Source organism: Durio zibethinus, chromosome 4 (genome assembly GCF_047325235.1).
Source record: "Durio zibethinus cultivar Kanyao isolate XHJ-2024 chromosome 4, ASM4732523v1, whole genome shotgun sequence".
NCBI classification, from domain to species: Eukaryota; Viridiplantae; Streptophyta; class Magnoliopsida; order Malvales; family Malvaceae; genus Durio; species Durio zibethinus.
The window spans coordinates 7,030,933-7,046,297 of NC_143165.1; the positions used below are offsets into that span (position 1 = coordinate 7,030,933).

At 29.3% G+C, this 15,365-nt stretch overlaps 1 pseudogene across 1 annotated transcript; it reads left to right on the forward strand.

The window, feature by feature from the left end:
- The first annotated feature begins 987 nt into the window (after positions 1–987).
- On the forward strand, positions 988–7,958 carry LOC111288666 (protein STRICTOSIDINE SYNTHASE-LIKE 10-like; annotated as a pseudogene). The gene is made up of 3 exons (XR_016341870.1): positions 988–1,244; positions 1,372–1,721; positions 7,542–7,958. The product of XR_016341870.1 is annotated as a protein STRICTOSIDINE SYNTHASE-LIKE 10-like (transcript).
- Positions 7,959–15,365: the final 7,407 nt, after the last annotated feature.

Consider the following 15,365-nt stretch of genomic DNA (forward strand, 5'->3'; position numbering starts at 1 on the left):
TCCATTTCTAACCCCTTAAAAAAAAAAAAAAAAAGTCTTATGTTACCCATTAAAAGTTGTCAGACAATATTAGAGAATCAATATATGTTTTCGTATTGGAAATTTGGAATCAACGAAGTTTTATGCTTCTTTTGGTGATTTTTTTTTGTTTTCTCAAGAAATCATTGCAACTTTCTGCTAATCACAAACTAGTATATATACAATATTTATGCTTTAATCGCCTAAAAAAAGGTATTATACTTTGCAAAGTCCAAACATGCTGTTGCTTTGCTGATTTGCCGAGCAATTGGCAGAAATGGGTGAACCAGTAAATGGGTCATCGTTCAATCAAAATGATGATACAAATTCAAAGTTCAACTACATAGCCAACTGCCAACCAACTTAACTAATATATATGCAACAAAAATTATCAGAAATTTTTTGTTTTTTCATAATTTGTTGCGTTCATGACTTTGTGCCAAGTCAGCAAGGAAAACCAATTTACTTAATTCAATGCGGACTTGTTTCTCCCATAAAACAAATACTAAAATAAAGTAAATGTTTTGTATAAACATGAGTTACACAACCAAATAGGAAAAGGGATTTGAGTTTAAATAAAAATCTTACTTCAAATTTAATTTAATTGAAAATTTTTGTCACGGTTGATTGAAAGATGCATCAAGTAACACTAATTGTGCACAAATTACAACTTTTTCATATATTTTAAAATCTGTGCATCTTGCTTTTGTACATGTAAGTAATTTTATGATATTTTTTGATGCAGAAAAAATTCTATATCCATGTGGGCTCCCACTATAGATAGTAGTTGGACTCGGGTTGAAATTGTATTTTATGTCTCCCCAAGTAGTTACTACTATAAATATATATCCCATATTCACGTCCTCCTTCACTTTTCAGTTACTGATTTTGTCACCTTTACCATTTTCAAGTTCCATTGAAGTTGATTCTTATATCTGCAGCTGCTAGCCTTGTTTCCAATATCCAACCATGAAGAAATCTCATTCATTCATGCTTTTGTTCATTGTGCTTTTCTTTGCTCTGAACATCAAACAATCCCGTCAGCAGCCACCTGATCATGAGAGTGAGATTATCCAGAAAAGTTACTATCAAACCAACCTCACTCAAGTCGCAGGACCTGAAAGCATCGCCTTTGATTGCAAAGGGGAAGTATCTGATGGTAGAATACTCAAATGGCAAGGACCAGACCTAGGTTGGAAAGAGTTTGCCATACCCTCACCAATCAGGTATATATGTATATATATATATATATATAACTAATCAATTGTTTTATCCATGGTCCTTTGATTAGTTGTTGAAATAATAATTAACAACCAGTTGACTAATGTCTAGTTGATTTATTTGTTGGATAAGGAAAAGGAAGTTGTGCGATGGGTCAACAAATCCCAACCTTGAACCAATAAGTGGAAGGCCATTGGGTCTCAAATTCAACACTGCAACATGCCATCTCTACATTGCAGATGCTTACCTTGGCCTACTTGTGGTCGGACCCAAAGGTGGCTTAGGCAACACACTTTTTCTTTCTCTGCCTCTATACTTCATCAATTTCCCTCCCAATATAATATCACATGTTAGGATTAAAGCCTTATCCCACTTTCATATAAAAAAGAAAACTAATTGCCTTTCTGATTTTGTAGGTATGTTGATTACTTATTAAGATCAATGGATAGTAGTGGGAAGCTACTCAGATATGATTCCCAGGGATTCAAATAATGGTTTGATAGCGGAATAGCGGCGACAAAATTGTGGTAGCGCCGCCCTCCACCACCGTTATTAGATAAAAAGCAGTTGATAAATTTATTCACAGCAAAAATGGAGAGTAACGGCCGCAAAATAATGGCGTAACGGGCAATAGCGGCAATAATGGACCGTTATTGTCACTATTCCATTTTTCTACTCACGAATCTAATAGTTCAAGAAAAAAATAAAATTTTAAGTCTGCAGAATAAAACAATAAACTTGCAAAATTAAAAGTAAAAGCCAAAGCAAAAAATAAAGCTCACAATCTCAGATCTTTATCATCAAAATAAATTTAAAAACGAGCTAAAAAACAGATCAATTATTTCAAGTTTCAACCATTCAATCGGCATTTTTAGCATTCAAATTTAAATCAACCTCAAGTTTTCAATTAACATTCAAGATCAAATAAGGTAAGAAAAGAAAGTTAAATTACCTTTTTTTTTGTAAAATTTTTGTAAAATGATCTGTTGTATCCTGTGAGAGTTTGAAAGAGGAACGAGGTATCTGTAGATACTAGGCAAGTCAGCAAGTGATAGTGATAAAGGGATGTGAGAGAAAATGAGAGATGAAAAAAAAAAGAGATAAGAAGAAAATTTTGGAAAGCCAAGGAAGGCAACACGAAAAAGAAGATGAACAGAAGAGAGTATTAGCGTTTCTAGAAGGGTCTGCCATTTGTTAGAAAGAATTAAACAAATTTGAGATATTAGGCACGTGGGGAGAGATTGGATGGGGTGGGGAGGATTGGGTGTGGTGGGGCGTTGGGGGGAAGGTGGAGAGGCATTGATGGGGGTGGGGAGGGATTGGCTGTTTGAAGGGTGGGATTGAATTTTTTTATTTAATTTTGTAATTAATTTTTGAAAATTTTTTAGATAAAATTTAATTAGTGGTTTTGAAAATTTATAATTAAAAAAAAGAGATTAATAATTTAATATAATATAGAGATTTTAAATGAAAAATTTTGATAAATTTTTTTGTATAAATAATTAAAATTAAAAATTATATTTTGATTGTGTTATATATTAATTTATAATTTTGTATCTGAATTTTAATATTTTTTTTGTTGTTTTGATATTTATATTATTTTCAATTCTTTTGATATTAGATTAATTCTTGTTATTTTTGTGTACTTATTGAAGATTCTGTTTATTATATAATTATTAAAAGTTGTTTGTGATAAAAAAAAATTTATATCAATTAGTGTATCAAAAAAATTAAGTTACTTAACAAATTTAGCATTTTATGATCTATTACTCTTATTAAGATTAAAAACTAAAAAATAAAAAATATAGGTTTGAAAATTTTATTAAAATATAAGTTTGAAAACTTTTAATTTTTGAAATTTTTTTAGATAAAATCTAATTAGAGGGATTGAAGATTTATAATTAAAAAAATTAAGAGATTAATAATTTAATATGATATACATAGAGATTGTAGATGAAAATTATTGATAAATTTTTTATATAAGCTGGACGAAAATTAATTAAAATTAAATATTATATTTTGATTGTGTTAGATATTAATTTATAATTTTGTATATGAAATTTAATAATTTTTTTTGTTATTTTGATATTTATATTGTTGTCAATTCTTTTAATATTAGATTAATTCTTATTATTTTTGTGTAATTATTGAAGATTGTATTTATTATGTAATTATTTGAAGTTATTTGTGATAAAAAATTAATATCAATTAGTGTATCAAAAAGATTAAGTTATTTAATAATATTCTTAAGATTAAAACTAAAAATTAAAAAATTTAGCATAAAATCAATTTTTAATGATGTAATAAGTAATATTAATATTTCTAAATATAAGTTTATTTTGTTTTTATATAAAATAGTAAGTATGCCACCACGTGAAGAGTTCCCGAGTAAAGGAGTAGAGGGCATGCCAAGTGATGATATAGGTTGGCATTTTGGAACACCTGTGCCAAATACAAAAGGAAATGTTTCATGTAAACTTTGTGGTAAAGTTGTAAAAGGAGGAATAACACGTTTCAAAGAACACATTGCTCATAAAACTGGCAATGTTGCACCATGCCCCAACATTACTGGTATGTTATGTTTTTTTAATTTCTTTAAAAATATTATTGTTAATTTCTTAATAAAAATTATAAAATTACATAAGCATGTGCATCTAATTTTCTCTTTCTTTTTTTAACTATATTATTAATAGGTATAGTAAGAGAAAATATGATGAAACTCCTTCAAGAAAGCAAATAAAAAAAAGCTGACAACAAAAGGAGAAAAAAAGAATTTTTATCACTGTTAAGAGGGGAAGATGATTATGAAGAATTTATTGATGAAGACATTGCTACTAGACAAGCTGTGCGAGATAGTATCCAATCACAACATGAGTGGCACAGAAGACAAGAATTCAGACAAAGAACTAGTGGTTGGAGTAACATATATAAAGAAGGACGAAGCTCTCATGGTTCAGTTATTGAATATTTTGAAGAAAGAACAAGGAAATCAACTCCAAATGAGTCTGAATTTTCATTAAAGAGAGCTATTCCTGAATTGGTTAGAAGTAAAAGTTCAAGACAACCAAAAGTAAGTGATTCATTTCTAAAGACATTAAGAAGAAAAATGGGTGAATCAGTATCAAAATTTTTGATATATGATCGACTTCATTTTCAATTAGCAAATTCCCCATGGTTGCATAATTTCATTTCTATGGCAGCATAAGTTGGCCAACATGTAAGACTTCCAACACCTTATGAGGTCTCAAATGTGTATTTAGAGTCTGAGTATCAACAAGTTCATGAATAGGTTAATGGATTTAAAGCTTATTGGAATGAATTGGGTGTCACTTTGATGTGTGGTGGTTGGACCAATAGTTTGAATCAAATGCATATCATTAATTTCCTTGTTTACTATAGTAAAGGGACCATTTTTTGGAAATCTGTAGATGTCTTAAGTGTTCGTAGTAGAGATACAAACTTTTACTACAGATTATTAGATAAAGTTGTGGAAGAAATTGGAGAAAAATACATTGTTCAAATAGTCACTCACAACGAGGCAACACTTAAGGCCGTAGGAAAAAGACTAATGGAGAAGAGAAAACATTTGTATTGGACAGCATGTTAAGCTCATTGTTTGGACTTGTGCCTTGAAGATATTGGGAAGAAAAAAAATGTGGCAAAAGTTTTGGATGATGCAAAGAAAGTGACTTGTTTTATATACAATCACATTTGGACTATTAATTTGATGAAGAAATATACACAAGGGAAGCAAATACTTCATCCTACTCTTACCCGATTTACCACTCATTTCATACAATTAGAAGAAATAATGAGGCAAAAGCAAAGTTTGAGAGAGATGTTCAATTCAAAGGTTAGTACTTAGTAATTAGTACAACTATTTAAATCTAGCATCTTTTTATGATATTATTGTTTTAAAATATTAATTTAATATATATTACTCTAAAAATTTATTGATGAATATATAGGAATTTAAAGATTCAAAATGGGGACAACAAAAATCAGGACTTGCTTATGAAGTCAAAAAAATCATTTTGGGAAAAGATTTTTGGAAAAAAGCAGGCGATATAATAAAAGTTTATGAGCCTTTGGTAAAAGTGTTGCTCCTTGTGGATGGTGATGAAAAACCAACAATGGGCTTTATTTACGAGGTTGTGGATAGAGCTAAATAAGCAATTCAACAAACTTGTCATTATTCTACTGAATATGAAAAGATTATTGACAATAGATAGAGTTTCATGCACTCTGACTTGCATTCAGCTGGTAAGTAAACCAAGAATATAGATGGTATTTAAAAAATATGTTTATTTTTTATACTTAAATTGCTTATATATTTATTTTTTATTACTTTAATATAATATTGTTATAAATTATGTTTAGGTTACTACTTAAATCCACAATTTCAATTTGGAGTGGAACATTCTGCAAATGTATTTAAGGAAACATTAGAGGGTATAAAAGTAGTTATTGAAAGATTAGAACCTTTGATAGATACTCAAATCAGAATGATTAATCAGGTTAATATTTAATACTATTTTATAACTTTAACATTTATTTTATGTATTAAAAATTAAATTATTTTTTATTTATTCATTTATTATTGTATTTTCAATCGATGTAGTTGTTATTATTTCGAGACAAGCATGAAACATTTGGTAGTCCACAAGCACAAAGAGCTTGGAAGCAAATGAATCAGGTAAATAGTAAGTTAACTAATTATAATTTATTTATATTATTTAATTGTATAGCCCATTGAAATTTAATTTAAATAATTTTATACAGCTGAGTGGTGGATGATATATGGCACTTGTGTTCCTGAATTACAAAAACTAGCAATCAAAGTGCTTAGTCAAACAACATCTGCATCAAATTGTGAACGTAATTGGAGCACATTTAGCTATATTCACACCAAAGCAAGAAATAGATTGAAGTTTGAAAGACTCCAAAAACTTGTATATACCTATTATAACATGAGGTTGAGGATGAGACATCAGAAAAGAATGAGCATTGATGAAATAAATAATAGTTTTAATCCTATTAGCCTTAACCATATTTTTGAAGATGATGATCCATTAAAAGAATGGCTGCAAGAGAAAGAAAATCCTCTATTAGATGATCAAAACTCTGATTGGTTGCCTGCAGATAATTTTGATAATGAAATGAATGTTGAACAATCACGTCAATCTCAAGAAAGGAATGTGTCTCATTCAAGTTCAAGTCCAACACCAAGTTAGAGTGATGATGGTGGTGGTTTAAGTCCAGATGATGATGGTGATAGAGATGGTGATGGTGATGATGCAAATTTTGGTGATAATATGGATGCAAATCGACCTTACAGCCCATTTGGAGGAGAATTTGGGCTTGCTGCTACTGGTGGACTTTTCATTAATATGGCAGAATACGAAGGAAATCCATTTGCTGAATCTAGTGAGGGTCAAAGTGCACGTACAACTCGATCAAAAGGAAAAGCGAAGAAGCACCACTATGAAATTTCTAGAGGTTCTTCATTTTCAAGTGAGAGACCAAATTCTAGTAACTTTGAGTATAATGAATCATCTACTAGTACTCAAAGACATTACTATCCACCAGAACAACATAATTTTCGACCTCCTCATGGTTATCCACCTCCATATGGTTATTATCCACCTTAAATGTATCCTCCACCTTAAATGTATCAGTTACCACAAATGTACCCTCCACCACAAATGTATCATCCTCAAATATATCCTCCACCTCAAATGTATCAAGAACAAAGGCCTCGAGGATGGATATGGAGTCAACTTGGCTCTCAAAGTGAAGATAGAGAATCTGATCCTCCTCGTCATTCTACCATGTGGTAAAATTTGAAATATGTATCAATAATTGTAGTTGATGGAATTTGAATTTATTATATTTTTAAGTTTGTAATTTTATTAAATTAAATGCTTGGTATTTAACATATTATGTTTTGTTAATATTTGATTTGTCTAGAATTAATATTGAATATGAACTTGGCCAAGAAAAATTTTATGGATAAACCAAATATGTATGCTTTTTATAATCTAAATAAAATTGTGAATAATTTTTTTAGAAAATAAAAAACATAGTGTCATAAACTATTTTTAAAATCATTGAATAAGAGTTTTTATAATTATAATTATAATCATTATATTTTATAATAAATTGTGCAAAAAAAAAAAAATTCACAACCGTGATGACCGCAATGACCGTAATTATCTCCATTATATCCGAAAACGCGACAAATGCTACCCGACCGAAAACGTGACCGCGACCGCTATTTAAATCTCTGATGATTCCCACACAAAAAAAGTACACATAATGTATAAAGGTTTAGTTTTTCCGAATGGGTGGCTCTAAACAAAAATAATTCTTTTCTTCTAGTGGCAGAATCGACTAGAATGAGAATTTTAAAGTTTAGACTTGAAGATGAAATAAGAAACTATCATCCAGAAGTGTTTGCTCAGTTACCTAGAGTTCCTGATAAAATTAAAACTAATGCAAAAGGAAAATTTTGGGTAGCTTTAAACACTGGGAGATCAGGAATGATTCAGAATGATGTCCCGGATCTGATCAAGTATGATGAAGAAGGAAATATTTTGAAGCAATTGGATGGAAACGGTGGAATTACGTTTAACTCCATTAGTGAAGTTAATGAGTTTAATGGAAGATTGTAAATTGGTTCAGTAACCAAACCTTAAGTTGGTGTTCTAGATGCTTAGAATTGTCAATTTCTATATTAAATTTCTATATTTATAATTAGATTTATAAGATGAAACAATGGAATTTCTAATATTATATTTTACCTATAATTGTAGTTCTTTATCATATTATTTTCGTTTGTTTTATTTTCAATTTTATTTATTTGATCTCCTGATCGATAAAGTGAAAAGTTTTGTGAAAAAACTTACCAAAGCCAGGCTAGTTTTAATTATTTAGTGGTTGAATTCTTGAACAGAATTATAATTATGAATAGCATCATACTGATATTGGGGAATGCTAGCGGCAACCGTTCTCACACTCCCTCTGCAACACTTGAACTTTCAATAAACAATATTTTATTTGCTGTAATCTGTAGGTGAGAAAGTATTGGCTTTTGACTCTCAATAAACTTTTGACAAAGAAAACCAAGTCTTTTAAAATTTTTTTTTATAAAGACTGAAATATCATTCATATACACTAGTTTATTTTTGCCAAGTCATACGCAGTAGTTCAGAAAGGCTAACTTGATAATTTCCTAGATGCTACCAGAACAAAAAGTTATTTTTATAGAGTATATTATTTTTTTAGTACTACTATTTTGAACTTAATTATTTTCATCATGTTTGTTTTTATTACAATAATTTAAAATCTAAGGTTTTAGGGTACAAATATATTTGCAAAACAATTCATAATATATTCTCTGCATCTCATAAATATAGTTTTAGTAACATTTTTTTAATTAAAATTTGTTAACCTTGATTTTAATAATTTAAAGTATTTAATTAAATTAAATTTTAATAAAATAAATTTATATTTTATTTTGTTCAAAATTTTGAAAGATATAATACTAATTTACAAATATAGTGGTTAATCTTTAAAAAGTGGCTAAAAAATAAACTCCAACACAGAGTCAAAATGTCAAAATACTTTCCAGTTTTAATTAATATTTCAATGCTATTTGTTTTATGTTTAAATAATTTTAGTTTATTTCTTGTTCACAAATATTTTATCTAGTTAACCAAAAAAAAAATTCAACAAAAAATTATCCATATAAAATAAATTTAGATTTCTAAAATTGTAGATTTTAAACTGTTGTAATAAAATTAAACATGAAAGTAATTAAGTTTAAAATAGTAGTACTAAAAAAATGATGTACTCTATAAAATTAATTTTTTGCTCCGGTAGCATCTAGAAAATTAACTAATTAATCTTTTCTGAACTACTGTATATGACTTGGCAAAAAATAAACTAATGTATATGAATGATATTGCAGTCTTCATAAGAAAAATTTAAAAGACTTGATTGTCTTTGTCAAAAATTTATTGGGAGTCAAAACCAATACTTTCTCACCTACAGGCTACGGAAAATAAAAATGGTTTACTGCAACCTCGTGTGACAGGTTTGTGTACGATTACGTGGGCCTTTTAGTTGCTCGAGTGTTGTAAAGGGAGTGTGGGAATGGCCGCCACTAGCATTTCCCATTGATATTTGATTTTATAGTCCGAAAAAATGACATTCAGAATTACAAATCAGTTTGCCAGACAAAGAACCAGTGCCGTAAAACAACTATAAACATGTCGAACAATGGCGAAAATTGAATGATTTTCCCATTATTTGTTCCAAAAATGTTGAATCTCCTCACTGCTTCATCCTTTTGAGTACTTTTACGAAATGCAATGCATGGATCAGGCTGATGTTTAATAGGCATTTCGACATCCGAAATCGAACCCCGTAGATGCAACAGTTCTCGCACACCTAATTAAAAAGATGGTGAGCAAAGCAACACAATAGCCAAGACCACCGAGAAGCTGAAATCAAAGGCGTTTAGCACTATGTAATTAATACCCCAAAAGGTTATCTGCTGTTTCATTGTTTTGGTCCTTCGCAAATCTTTTTTCCATTCAACCAACAATTCAAATAAGCAACACTCAATCTGGTGCCTTGATTTCTGTTTTCTCTTCATCCCCATCCAAATCAACTTCTCCTCAATGACATGATAATGTAATAATGAAGAATCGAAACAGCATAACTTAAAATAGAAATCGATTTCTATTTTTTTATTTTTTTCACTTTTATGTAAGTCACTACTTAATGCTATCAAAAGAAAAATGGTAGTAAACGGTGTTAAAACAATATTCTCTCTAGTATTCTCTTTTTGGTATTGAAAAAAACTAGAATCATCATTCTTTCTGCCCCCTTTTCTACTTTCATTCTCTTCCAATTTCAATTAAGCCAGAAAGCCCAATTGGTTTAGCAGTGGGTTATCTAGAATGGGTTGGGATCTACTATATATAAGATTTCACATAAAGTTCTTTGAAATTGGGTTTTGAAGATGGAAATGGAGGATTTGAACTTAATATTTTGACTAAAAAATCATGCATCGATTATTGAATTAGATGTTACAATGTTAAAATATTCAAATTTTTTTATCTAAAAAAAAAAAAAAAACAAAAAGAATGAGAGTGACAAACCAATTTCTTATTGGGACACATATGCATACATTACAAGAAAATAAGCATTATTGATGAAATTTTCATTCATAATTATGCTATCAAAGAAATAGCTATGTATTAAATTTCAAGGATTTTACTAATATGAGTTTGGTTTTGAGCTGAAATATAGTATTTAAAAGATGGAATGGAGTAGATGAAAAAGTATAAGAGAATTAACTCTCCTTATTAAAAAATGGCACTATTTTCGTTCACTAAGTATATAGATAGACACCATTAGGATTTACCTTAAATCTCGTAATTTCACATTGAAAGTTAAATAAAGTTGTAAAAGTTGAGTAAAGTTATAAAAGATGATAGTTTGTCTTGTATCCCACATTAGAAATTTAATAAAGGTATAAGGGGTTTCATCTTTATAAATAAGATGTTTTGGTTTTAGTTTAATATTCTTAGATAGTTAGACACCAATAGAATAGCTAAGTGAGTAGGTTATTAAAATGGTGTAATTGGATTTTGGGTTAAGTTTTGAATAAGGAGACTTTAGTGATTTTTCTCATTTCAAAAGTCTCACAATTGTAAAAATTTATTTGTCAGTGGATTAGATTTGAAGTAGGTCATTTTGAGTTAGACCTGTTATTATTGTTTTAAGCTTGTTATTTTGTGTGTAAGTGTTATAAGTCGGTGTTGATTTTCCAACAAGTGGTATGAATGCGTGTTGATTTCCTAACAAGTGGTATGAGATTCAAAAAAAGAAAAGAAAAGCGTGAACCAAATATTTCAAGATATCTGAAAAAGGTATGTCTAGTATGCTTGTGTTCAAGTTTGAGATTTTGTTATTTCATGAAAAAAATAATTTTATATTATGACAAAATACAATTCAAGATCTGTTAATATAACAAGGATTGGATCAGGCATTAGAAAGTAGTAAGTATGAGTAAATGTCTAATAGTAATTTGAATAAAATTCAAAAGAAAGTAATTTATGTTATGAAAAAATGCGATTCAAAATCTATTAGTACAACAAGGATTGGATCAAGCATTAGAGAGGAGTAAGTCTAAAGGAATATCTTATAGCAATTGGAATAGAATTCAGAAGAAAACTATTAGTACTATTAGATTGGCGCTAGCTTCAGAAGTAAAGTATAATGTGTTGACTAAAAGTATTCAGAAGAGTTTGTGGGATAAGCTTGGAGGTATCTATGCATCAAAATCATTGTCTAACAAATTATATTTGAAGATGGATCTCTATTCTCTGAAGATGAAAGAAAGTATAAGTCTTTATAATCACCTAAATGAGTTTAATAGATTAGTTCATCAATTGCTACCAATTTCTATTGATGAGCTAGAAGATGAAGAGAATGCTTTAATTTTGTTGTCATCTTTGCTCAAGTCCTATAGACCTTTAGTTTACACTTTGTTGGTAGGTAGGTCTACATTGAAGTTGGATGATGTGACTGTCTTATTACATGAGAACGAAAGGTTTATGAGAATATAGAACTCATCACCTAGAGGGAGTGCATTAAATGTAGAGTGTTGATGGATCAAGAGGGAGATCAAAGTCAAAAGATAGAGATTACAGTGATATAAAATGTTATTATTGTGGTGAAAATGGATATATCCAAATGCGCTACAAGAAGCTAAAAAAGGATATGGCTGCTTTCAAAAGGATGAATAACAAGAAAAAATTAGATGAAAAAAATAATGATGTTGTTGCTGTCGTCTCTGATGATTATGATGTCATTTTGACGACTTGTGTGAATGAGACTTAGACTTTGAACGATAATAAAAGTTAGGTTTTAGATTCATATGCTAGAGTTCATGTCTGTAATAATAAACATTGCTTTGTAAAGTTGGATGAGAATGAGAAGTATGAAGATATTGTGATTGCGAACAATGAAAAGGTGCAGATTCAATGTATTAAGAGTGTTCGCCTTAGATCTCACAACTGTATTGTTAGGACTTTTAATTATGTAAGGTATGTACCAAGTTGTAGCCACAAATTTATTGTTTTGAGTGAGTTAGCTTTTTAGGGGTACACATATTATAGTAGTAATGATTGGTTGAAAATGTATAAGAATGCTAGTATAATTCTACAAGGAAATAGAGTCAAAAATCATTTATATATGCTTGATGGACGCTCAGTTGCTAAGATTTCTATGACAGAGGAAAAAAAGAAGGGCAAGTGTTCAGCTTTACAGATACTGTTGAAGTGTTTGGAGATTTAAGTCAAGGGAAGAATTTTTGGGGTTTGTCTTGAATCTAGTAATCCCACATTAAAAGTTGAGTAAAGTTACAAAAGTTGAGAGTTTCTCTTGTATCTCACATCAGAAATTTAATAAAAGTATAAGAGATTTTACTTTATAAATAAGATACTTTGGTTTTAGTTTAGTATTCCCAAATAGTTAAATACCAAGAGAATAGCTAAGTGAGCAAGTTATTAAAAAGGTGTAATTGGGTTTTGAATTAAATTTTGAATAAAGAGGTTTTAGTGACTTTTCTCATTCCAAAAATCTCACGGTTGTAAAGATTTATTTGTTAATGTATTGGATTTCGAGTAGATCATTTTGAGTTAGGCTAAATATATTTATTCTTATTTTGAGTTTGCTATTTTGTGAGTAATCTGAACGTGCATGTTGATTTCCCAACAGACACAACATTCTATCTCAACATAAAATAAACTCTTAAGTTTTTATTTTAGCTTTGATACCATTGTCAAACAGTTGTTGATTTCCCAACAGACACAACATTCTATCTCAACATAAAATAAACTCTTAAGTTTTTATTTTAGCTTTGATACCATTGTCAAACAGTTGTTGATTTCCCAACAGACACAACATTCTATCTCAACATAAAATAAACTCTTAAGTTTTTATTTTAGCTTTGATACCATTGTCAAACAGTTGTTGATTTTTTGGAAGAAGTGTTTCTTAGCAACAATCATGTAATAATGTTCTATCAAATTAAACAAAGTTAAATAGAAAATTAAATGGAATAACACCAAAAAAAAATCCATCGACCTGGATATGAAAGAAATGTTATAAAGAGATTAAGATGTTACTTATGCCAAGACTTTTAACATGTAATTATGCACCAATGGACCCATCATCAGAAACTTGTAACAGATCTTTTGGTGTGTATGCCATGTGCTTTTAATCTTATCAATCCTTCAATAATTTAAGCAGTGATTGACCTGTGAAGGGTGCCATATTTTGCATCTTCTGCTCCCTACATCCTGTTCAAATCAAACCCAAATTCCATAGCTTTTCATTGGATTGATTAGCAAAGAATACACACATAACCCATAGGAAATGCTGTTGCACTTTTGACAAATCAAACAACTGATCCCATCTATAAATTTGGTTTCTTTAAATATCATGCGACTTGTCTCCTTAAATCCCATTTAATTTCATGATATGGTTGCCCATCTTTCTGCTTATCCATTGATGAGTGTTTCCCACTGCCTCTTCAATATCTATATTTGTCTATGCGTTGTGCTGGACATGCCAGAGGAGCTAGCCTAGCATGCTATACTGCTTCAATGGCATCCACCATCTACATGGTCCCATTCAAGACAACATCTTCCAACTTGAAACCATTACTACTATATCTTTCTATCAGATTGTGTCCCTTTGATTGGATCACCAATTTCATCTTAAAAAAAATTGGTATTTGCTTAGAGTATGCCAAAATTTTGGGAAAGCTTTTATCCTTACAACAGATTGGCGGATAAAAAAACTGTTCCTTCTGTTCATCTATATTTCTGTTTGTGATATTTGTTGAAGAATGCATAAATTACATACTAACACAAAAATAAAATCATCTAAAAGTTTGATCTACAAAAAGGTATTTCAAAAATAAAATTTTAAATGCACCAAAATAAAAGTGTGTCAATAAAATCAATCGAGAAGGAAATTGGGCCTAACAAAACTCAAAAACCCTGTGATCTTATCGGAAAATAGTCTAACCATAATCATAATAATAATATTTCTAAGTTGATTTGTCAAACCAAAGTGAACTATTTGAATATTTTATGGAGAATTTAGAAATTTGAAAGAGTGAAGAAACATAAAATTAAGTCAAAATATGATGATTGAAAATTATTAATTTCAACCAGAGGGTTTTTTAACTTGAAAGATTGGATTTCACTAACATTAATTGGCCTCAAAGTTAAATTAAAAGTTTAAAAGTGTGTCATTCAAGGTGATAAGAAGTGCTATTCAAGAGAATCAATTGGTGGCATGGCCCAAGAAAAATCATTATTATTTTGATTAGGCCATCTAAGAAAGAATCATTATAGGCCCATGTCTTCTTTTAACTTTTTCTTTTTCCAACTAATTAATTATATGCAAGTAAAGATGCGTATCTCAGTATTGAATTTTTAATTTTAATAATTAAATTTTAATTTTTGAAAATTTTAAATAAAAAAAATTACATGTGGCCCATGAAGATACACCCTATCGACCACCTAAAAATGTGCAGCCTTTATGTACCAAAAAAATCACAAACCTTTTCTATATTTTTCAAAAGAAATTAAAAAAGAAAAAAATGTTAGTTTTATGATCAAATTATAAAATTAGTGATTTTTTTAACCAGAGCATGATTTGAAAAAGGTTTGTCTAAATACTTTATTTTCTCTTTAAAAGTGACTAAATCATGACTAACCAATCTCTTAATTAAATTAATTAAGCAATCCAAAAAATAATTAAAAAGTTAATTAAACTTAATATAAAAAAGTTTAAGAGAAATTAAATATAATAAAGCATGATTATTTTCATATATGCGCATGAATGCACGTGTGCACACATATATATACAAAAAGAAAAATGTAAGAAATTTTTAGAAATTGAAAAATCACAATGCAAGGTACAAATCATAAAATTATTTCCAATCTAGTGTGTAAAATGTATGTCATGTGGCCTTCTACATCCTCAAATCCCTCAATAAACTAAAAATCTTGCATTCACTAAGAGGGATAGAT